Genomic DNA, 9,299 nt, shown 5'->3' on the forward strand with positions numbered 1-9,299 from the left:
AGAAGAAGTTACTTACGCGAGTTTCTCGTCTCGTCCTTGTCATCGTCTCTTCACCGTGTGCGTTCTTTGCAAAAAAGAAAAAAACGCTGCGTCCTCGAATGACCCTGCATTGTTAGGACACACCCACACCACTGTGCGCATGTTTGCGTACACATGCATGCATAGGAAGTAAAAGCTCAGGGGCGTCGAGTATATTTTTACCGTCTGAATTTATTATATTTTGAGACATGATTTATAATGTTGCCCTCGGTATGATCCAGCGAAACCAAGACATCGAAAATCTGGGTACAATGATGAGATTTCTTTATTACAAACTGCAGTTGGAGGAAACAGTGACAGAGTGTAGAGTCGCTATGATAGCGTTTCCCCCGAGAGGAGTGGATTTCCTGTTTTTTTTACAGTTCTTTCCTTTGAAGAGAAGTCAAACAATGGAGCACATGACCTTACATGGGTATTCTGAGCTAGTGGCATTTCTGGGACTTTTCTGAAACAGGGGCCACATGTCACCCTCTGGCTGCCAGTGGCGTTCCTGAAACCACACTTCAAAAAGCACTAGAAAATGGTTTGAGAGAAAGGACTGGAGACTTCTAAAGTGGCCAGCAATGACTCCAGACCTGAATCCCATAGAACACCCGTGAAGAGATCTGAAAATGGCAGTTTGGAGAAGGCACCCTTCAAATCTCAGAGACATGGAGCAGTTGGCTCCAAAAATCTAAAATTCCAGCAGAGCATTGTGAGAATCTCATTGATGGATACCGAAAGCGGTTGTTCACAGTTATTTTGCCTAAAGGTTGTGCTACCAAGTATTAGGCTGAGGGTTCCAATACTTTTGTCCGGCCCATTTTGAAATGTGGCCAAATAGGGGGTCTCAGAGCAGAACTTCAAGTCACCAGAGCAGTGTTGTTTTTGGCAGCCATTTTAATTTTAGTCTTAGTTTTCGTCTTTTGGACGATAATACTGATTAGTCTTAGTCATAATTTAGTCATTTCAAAATGTGTTTGTCTTCGTCAAGTTTTTGTTGACGAAAACTCATACTAATTTCATCTAGTTTTAGTCGACGTTAACTCAATATTTTCGTATGTAAAATTCAAAAGTTTCACTCCAAAAATAAGGAAGATAAGATTTACAATGAACAATGACAGACGAGCACATATTGTAGGATCTACAAATCTGTCACGTGATCATACACACTCAGCAGAAAAACATTAGGCTACATTATTTTCAATTAGTTATACCCACCTGGACGCCACAACCTGTATGTAAAAAAGTTGTCCGAGAGTTGGGGGGTATTAATGCTGTATATAATCATCGTCTTGGCTTTCTCTACTTTCTAATCATTACTCTCCTACTCACCTTTTATTCCTCTGCTCTGACTGCTGGAGTGCAATATAGGTAGTGGAGTGATTATTATTAGTGTATAATTATGACTATCCACTGATGATAATCATACGTGAATGAGCTCAGCTCCTGTACTAATCTGCGTAAAGTGAGAAACAAAGCTGATTCTCCCGAAGGAAGTCACCCCAAAGATAGTGGTAACAAGAGTGCACACTTAACTCTACTAGCATTTTAGACTAACTAGCGAGCAGCAGCAGCTAAGTATCAGCGTTATTTTACAGCTGGGATGTGACTTTTGATCGGAAAACACCAAAGGTAAAAGACGTGCGCAGAGATCAACTGCGGAAAAAATAAAAAGGTAGTACCTACTGCTAGTTAGGTCACAGGAAAATGCGAACTGGATTTTCAGAGATGTGGGCGTTCTTTATTTGAACAAGTGGATTGGACAGCGAAGCACTGAAGGGGCTCTACTGTTATCAGTAACGCCTTAGTAAGTAACGCGTTACTGATTACTTTTTTTCAGTAACGAGTAATCAAACGCGTTCATTTTTCTAAACCAGTAATCTGATTCAAGTTAGTTTCCTTAGTGTCTGTGCGTTACTATTTTGTTATTGCCGCACAATGCATGTAGAATGAAGAAAATTGTAGTCATGTCTAAAAAGCATTTTGAATAGAAAATGCTCCAAACGTCCCCGGTATGTGCTTCCATGGTAACCGCTCTAACGGCTTCCTGTTTTGGTCTCGAGTCGCACGCGCTAATTGTTTTGGGAGTCGGGACTGAGAAAGGCGCGGGCAGTGTTGTGCGTGAACGCGTTCAATGAACGATCGTTCATGAACACGTTCATATTTTGGGCGAACGTGAATTGAACTCATCATATTTCCGTCTCATGAACGTTACTGTGAACGCGCTCATTCTAGCGGTTGTGAGCGGTGCTCATAACTTCGTTCATTAGTTCATCACATTTAGAGCCTTACCGACAAAACTGCATATAAAGCCATAGGCTAAAAACACAGAATAAAAAAATGAACCTTAATAGCGAAAAAATTATCCAACCTGGCAACCCAAGCAGCCTGTCACGGCCGTATTGTTTAAGCAAATACGTCATCACAACAACGGCATCATGGACACAGAAGCTGGCAGCTCTCGAAACCCGGCCCGCTCAGAGCAACTTCCTACACAGTACCAGCATTTAAAAGAGATTTACGAAAAAGTCAGTACCGACCCGGATGGCAAAAACATAACGTTTACTTGTAAACTTTGTCCACCTGGATTGAAGAAGACCGTCCGTACGTCGGTAACGTCTTTAGCCAACCTTAAAAGGCTCATCGAAATAAAGCATGCGACAAGCCTTGCTAGGTATCTGCGACTGCGAGCATGTGCGATTAAGAAAGAGACGGCAACGGTTGGCCAGAGCAGTACCTCTGCCACCCAAATACCGCTAGCAGCATACCAGAGTGGCCCCGTTTTCTGTCTCTCCCAGCCACAGCTAGACAATCTAGTTCTGCAGTATATTGTGGGAGACCTACAGCCTTTGAGTAAAGTGGAAAGGCCAGCTTTCATAAACCAAATTAAAGGGTTGCAGCCATCCCGAAGGTGCCGACCAGAAAAAAAGTCCAGATACTGCTAAACAGGAAATTTAAAGAAAACATATGTGTAGTGTAATAGTGTAAACCCTGGTTGGACAAGGATTTGAAATTGAATATGAAGATGAATCTAACACATAGTTTCAGTGTTTAAAAGGATACATGAATTACTGTCTGTGGTTCTATATGGACACTGCCAATAATAGCTTGCAACAATTTTTGGCGAACAAAAAGAACTGAACTACAAAAGTTCATTTTTTGGAACCATGAACTTTAGTTCAAAATTTTGAATTATGAACTATGAAGTGAACAGTTCATTTTAAAATTTGTGAACTGCAATTTGAACTAGTTCATGTAGAAAATGAACTTTCCCAACACTGGGCGCGGGCCAGGCTGCCAGTGCGGCTGCACATTTGCGCCGTGTGTTGAGATGTGCGAGGGAATGTTGATCTGTGTACATCCACGAATGAATGTGAGTATTTTTCCTTCATTCTCGAGGGTATCAGCGATAGTTTGGACCCCCTTAATGCGCGGCCGTTCCGTAGCTTTCGTTGCAACGACTGGCAGTCATCGCACCAAGTTGGCAAGCATTGTTTGCATGATATTCATGTTGCACATTTATGCCGTGAGGTGACGTGTTTGTTTTGCATCTTTGGGATTTGTTGTCAGTCCGATTGAGTGTAAAGTGCTCAGTTGCCGCCATGTTTTGTGTCCACATTGACTGCGTGTGTTTACGGCCTACTTCCGGGTTGTGCACGCGCATCCGCTCCCGCCCCCATCTTTGTGTTTATTGGACTGTGCAATTCATATGTGTGTAGTTGATTATTTTGCAGTCAGTTTGCATTGTTTTACATTGGCACTGATATGCTGATAACCCTAAACCCGAAATTCTTAGATAAGGCTTAATCTTCCAGTTGGCGTCGGTTGAATTAGTCGGTGGAGTTGATTTCAACAAATCCATGCAGTTGGTCAGTAATTTGTTAGTTTCAGGGCTCCGGAGTGGCTAAACTAGCGCAAATCAATGGTGGTGAAATCAACTCCATCGATTAATTAAACCTCCGCAAACTCAAAGATTAAGCCTTACGTCAAAAAAATCTGATCTCCCACTTTAAATTCACATATCGGTAAATCAGTTCCATGCGATGACATTATTTTGTTCGGCCGGCCGTGGCGCAGTTGCTAGCTGGAGTTGTCCTTGGACCGAAGGGTCAGTGGTTGGATTCCCGGCTACGACTGCCCACTGTCAAAGTGCCCTTGGTTACTTTGTTACTTTGATGCTGAAGTAATTACTAAAATAACTAGATTACTTTTTTGAGGCATAATCAGTAATTCAATTCAATTCAATTTTATTTGTATAGCCCTGGATCACAACAACGTTGTCTCAAAGGCTTTTGCAGAGGCAATATGATACACAATCAGAAACAGTAAATGAGGCAACAAAGATGAATAAATAAAGTTCAAGTCCTGGGTATCCCCCATCCTTAGACCCTCCATGTCGGCAAGGAAAACCTACGCCCTTGATATCCTGTAGCGAGCTGTCAAACCGAAAGCGCTCACTGAGGCAATCAAGTGGTACAGCGGGGCTTCGGACGTCATCGTTTTAGGAACCTCCCCTAAATAAAGCAAGCACTTCGCAGAAACTTCCCTTCATGACTTGACACGCACTTCGAAGGCTCGGCGCAGCTCCTTACAGCATTACTAATGAAGGATTAAAGTGTGTATGACAGGAGAAAAAAAAAGTCTTAAATAAGATTATTATATGAATTAGAATCATATTTTGAGACGATTCGACCATATACAACAATTTAGCAAAGCGCAGATGACGAGAAATTAGTCTTTTAATCTGCCGGTTAGCCATGCCTACCGTTATAGGGCTCTAGCGTCTCCAACTGGTGGATGACGTCAGCGGAGTCACGATTTCATCTGCTTTAGTATGCAGCCCATTGAGGGGGAATTATCCACAACAAGGAAAACGCGATGAAGAGAGCCACAAAATGTCATTGTTTCAGTCTCTCTACTTCAATATTTTTACAGGATATTCTTTTTACCCAAGTATTTTTCCCCAATTGTTAAATACATGGCATGGTCATGACAAATAACAGTCTTGTGCGAAATGGAATATGAAATAATAAAAATGCCCTTATTCAGGACGACATGGCAAAATTACTCCATAATGGTCAAAACTGTCGACTTCACCTTTACTGTCGCACCTCCCGAACGATATTTTATGACAACTAAATCGGGCTTATGTCATTTCCCTTCCCCGGCTTCGGAGAATGTAAACAAGGCAAGAGGTGTGACAGCTAGCCGACATGCTAACCCGAACCGAGTGATGTTTCAAAGTCTTCGAAGCGGAAAATCACACATAACTAATCTGGATTATTTGACATGACGACTGGGTTGTCGACTGTCTTCGTGGATCGGCAAACCGCCCGTCGGAGAGCAATTTACAGTTCGTTCCCCGGAGGAGGGTGGCTGCAGTTGTGCAGCTAACGTGCTGGTAATGTGCATGAGGTGAGCTTTTTACATGCCTATCAATGATCAAACGTAAGTAGTCCTTTATTTAAATAAAGTTTGTGGTGTTTACTTTGTAATCGCTGTATTCGTATTTGACATAATACAAAACAAGACGTTTACTCACTTCCTCGTAAGTCCAATGGTCCCACAGTAGTAGGGCTTGTTTTGGCCAACTCCAAAAAGGCGCACACGCCTCTCCCTCATACAGCAAGATTTTTCTGCAGCCGTTCAACTGGCGCAGACCTGTTAAGTTTCACGATTTGGTCGGGAGACTCCCGATTTTGACCCCAATGCTCACGCCTCACAATTAGAAAGCCAAATCTCCCGATTTTCCAAAAATGTCAATTTTTTTTTTTTTTTAAACGTTTTTGTTTGTCACCGTTTTGTAACGATACCATTCGGCCCGATTCGGAAAGTGACCAACAACGAATAGCCTGGCCGTCTCCGACTTCCCTGCCCTCCCTGCCCTTCAGAGCTGGAATAGCCCAACCAAACATCTGACAGGGAGGGAAGAGACGAAGCACCTCCGACTTCCCAAGATGCTGGCACTAATAAACCGGCTTTTAGACTGATTCAAGTCTTTATTTTGGAAGGAAGAGATGGAGCTGACCCTGGTCGGCCTCCAGTATTCGGGAAAAACGACGTTCGTCAACGTAATTGCCGTAAGTCTTACCTGCCAGCGATAGCTAACTAGCCTAATGCTAATAGCATTCATTCATTCATTCATTTTCCATGCCGCTTATTCCTCACGAGGGTCGCGGAGGTGCTGGAGCCTATCCCAGCTAACTCGGGGCAGTAGGCATAATGCTAATAGCATTAGAGCTAATGATGGGAGAACGATGACGAGGAAGAAGTCGCTGCTTTACTCTGTGTTTTCGTGGATCAAACATCATGGAATATTAAACCACTGCGGTCCTACCCCCACAATATATGAATTTAAGTGAGAAAGCGTATCGTTACTTACTTGAAGTTTAATCATTTAGATTCGCTATTATGCTAAAGCTAAAGTGTATACTATACACTTTATTACATTATATCATTATTACTGTGCTGAAACAAAAAATATAAAGTTTCAATTCTAGGTTACAATTCAATTAAAAAACTGCCATGACAAAGATACTTTTAAAAACAAATATGATTAATTTTCTAAATGATGTAATTAATGTTGCTGATTTAGTCTGACGAAACCCTAATTGGAGTGATGGTTGATGAGATGAAGAGGCTGCTGAGGAAGCTGATGTCCAAATTTGTGCAAATGGATGTGATCAGGAAAGCTGAGGATATCCTAGATGTTGATTACAGGAACAAGGAGAACTGGCATGACACAGGCAACATAGCAGTATCACATCTCTGATGCCGCCACAAAGAGGTTCTTTGACAGTGTAGTTAATTTTTACACAAGTGTTGTGATCAAAATGAACTTGAAAAAAAATGGTTGCATTTTGTCTTAGCGATTGTCGCGCGCGTCATCGGGGTTGGCAAACAGAAATCCCCCTATTTGCAATTTCTACAACTTAACAGGTATGCTGGCATGGTGCGAAAAAAAAACGTATTAATCCGCAAAATCAGCTGAATCTTTAGTCCTCATACACAACAGTACGGCTGTTTGGTGAAGAGGACGCCTTCACCCGTACATGTCACAGCGCCCTCCTCCTCAATGCAAGACCGAAGCCGGAAGTCACTCATTTTCATGGTGCGGGATTCAAAAAACTAGATAAATATAGCGATCGCTTCCACACACATCCAAGCGGTCCATATCATTCAGGAGCATAAAATATTATGAAATAAACATGCTTTTACGTGTCACAGGCACCTCAAGTTAATAATAACAGATTACATGATTAATGATTTAAACTAATATTCCGGCAACTACATAGTGAATATGTCAGCATTTAACTTTTTTTTTTTTTTTTTTTTTTAAATAAAACACCACCAAATTATTTAGGGGGGCCGAAGAATATTTTAGGGGGGCTGAAGCCAACCTCAAACACCCCTAACGACGCCACTGGTTGAGACCAAACCTACGCCCTTGATATCCTGTAGCGGGCTGACAAATCGAAAGCGCTGACTGAGGCAATCACGTGGTACAGCTGGGCAGAGAGGCTTCGGGCGTCATCGTTTTCGGAACCTCCCCTAAATGAAGCAAGCACTTCGCGGAAACTTCCCCTCATGACTTGACACGCACTTCCAAGGCTCGGCGGCGTCGGCGCACTTCCTTACAGCATTACTAATGAAGGATTAAGGCAAGCAGACAAGAACTGGTACTATCCGTGTTGGATAAATTCGACTCCCTTCCCCTCCCTTGAACGCAACACACACAAGGTGCGGCGTGCCGTCGACTAGTTGAGATAGTCTTCACTCACACGCTCTGGAAGAAACGTCGCGACAAGGCTGACAGGGTAAGTTTTCTCTTTCAGGCGCGAGTCGCTAGTTCCAAAGTTTGCCCACAGGTTGCTCCTTTGGTCAGGTAGCCTTTTGTCATGCGTGATTACGATCATGTGCTTGAATATTCCTTTCCTTTTCGACTTTTTTTTTTTTTTTTTTTTTTTTTTATTATGAGAGAAACGGTTTCGTTAGCAGTTACACAACTTCCTGTTGTCTTCAGAAGGTTGACTCACGCCACTGGCGCTGCCCCGTGCATTTCCTTGTTAGCAGTTTATTTTTTGAATAAAATACTTGGTTGAACACAAGGGCGCAGGTTTGGTTTCAGCGTTGGTAGGGACGATATAACAGCATAATTTAGATGTACACTTTTCGCTGGGAACGGGACATAATAGGGAATGGGACGTACTACGTCATTGTTTGGACCCGCCTCCATGCTGGCAATATAATTCACTTCCGGGCCGGCAGAGTCAATGCGGATTGTAACGTGTGGTAGTGCTAAGCTAACTCTTTCGGTGTTTTAGAAAGAAAATATGGGTGATTATTGTTGCGTTACCGGGTGCAACAGCGTCTCCTACGACAAAAAAAGGGGTTAGGAAAAATGGACTCACTTTTCACCGTTTTCCTGCATGGAGGACCAAATATCAGATCACGAAGGTACGACGGATGGCTGGATTGCAGCGGTTCGTCGGAAAAGCATTTCTTATGATCATATTTCTGCTGGAATGAGAGTGTATTCCCCTCATCTCTACTCTTGTAAGTTGAACGATTTATCCGTTTTGGTTTCAATACGTTTTTTGTTTTTGTTTTTTTCTTTACTGTTGTGTAAATCTGCCTCGGTAGCAATGCTAACCTACTCCTCCTCATCACCTACCTGTTGTGTTACTAGGAAAACCTGCATATGAAATGCTGACAACACATCCCGATTGGTCACCATATCTCTTCTTGGGTTATTCTGAGGTCAAGCGCACCACATCGGAGCGTTGAGAGGTTGGAAAGGCGAAGAGTGCACGCTGAAACTTCAGTTTGCTCTGCTCTTACAAACACGATCCCAAGTGTTATGAAAAGTCAATAAAATATGAATACCAAAACATGACTTGAACAACTGCTTGACAAACTGTAACTGCTTGTTGTTTACTTCAGGTCTTCATAATAAACAGGTGTAATAATTACAAAGTCAGGTGACTTAATTTTGTTATTCTATTTGGAATATGCATTGACAATTTTTGGACAGTGTTGTAGACAAGAACTGGGACTGATAAGTTGCAATAGATTTATTTCAAGTAATGCAATTTCTCCAATACGATATTTGAATTGACAGTTTAAAATCTTTAAATTAGTGCAAACAAGGCCCACCCTCTGACGGTGGCAGCAAATATTATATAAGTAATACACAAATACAAGATCACAATAAACGTGTCTTTGTCAAAGCAGTTTAAAACACTATTTACTGGCCTTGGGTAAATTGCCAGACAGGA

General features: G+C 42.2%; 2 protein-coding genes across 4 annotated transcripts in view; one reads left to right on the plus strand and one right to left on the minus strand.

Annotated features, from left to right (window-relative positions):
• Positions 1-8,374, minus strand: part of LOC130924016 (NACHT, LRR and PYD domains-containing protein 12-like) — a 36,214-nt gene extending 27,840 nt beyond the window's left edge. Inside the window, exon 1 of the mRNA XM_057850310.1 lies at positions 17-8,374. The gene's annotated coding sequence lies outside the window, so the exon portion shown is untranslated. The remainder of the gene's footprint in view (positions 1-16) is intronic.
• LOC130924004 (NACHT, LRR and PYD domains-containing protein 3-like) overlaps positions 7,557-9,299 on the plus strand; it is a 39,053-nt gene continuing 37,310 nt past the window's right edge. For 2 of the 3 annotated variants that reach the window (XM_057850297.1, XM_057850288.1), the window contains exon 1: positions 7,557-7,838. The gene's annotated coding sequence lies outside the window, so the exon portion shown is untranslated. The remainder of the gene's footprint in view (positions 7,839-9,299) is intronic. The other variant, XM_057850282.1, reaches the window with a different exon arrangement.

The sequence above is a fragment of the Corythoichthys intestinalis genome, chromosome 1, assembly GCF_030265065.1.
Source record: "Corythoichthys intestinalis isolate RoL2023-P3 chromosome 1, ASM3026506v1, whole genome shotgun sequence".
Classification (NCBI taxonomy): domain Eukaryota; kingdom Metazoa; phylum Chordata; class Actinopteri; order Syngnathiformes; family Syngnathidae; genus Corythoichthys; species Corythoichthys intestinalis.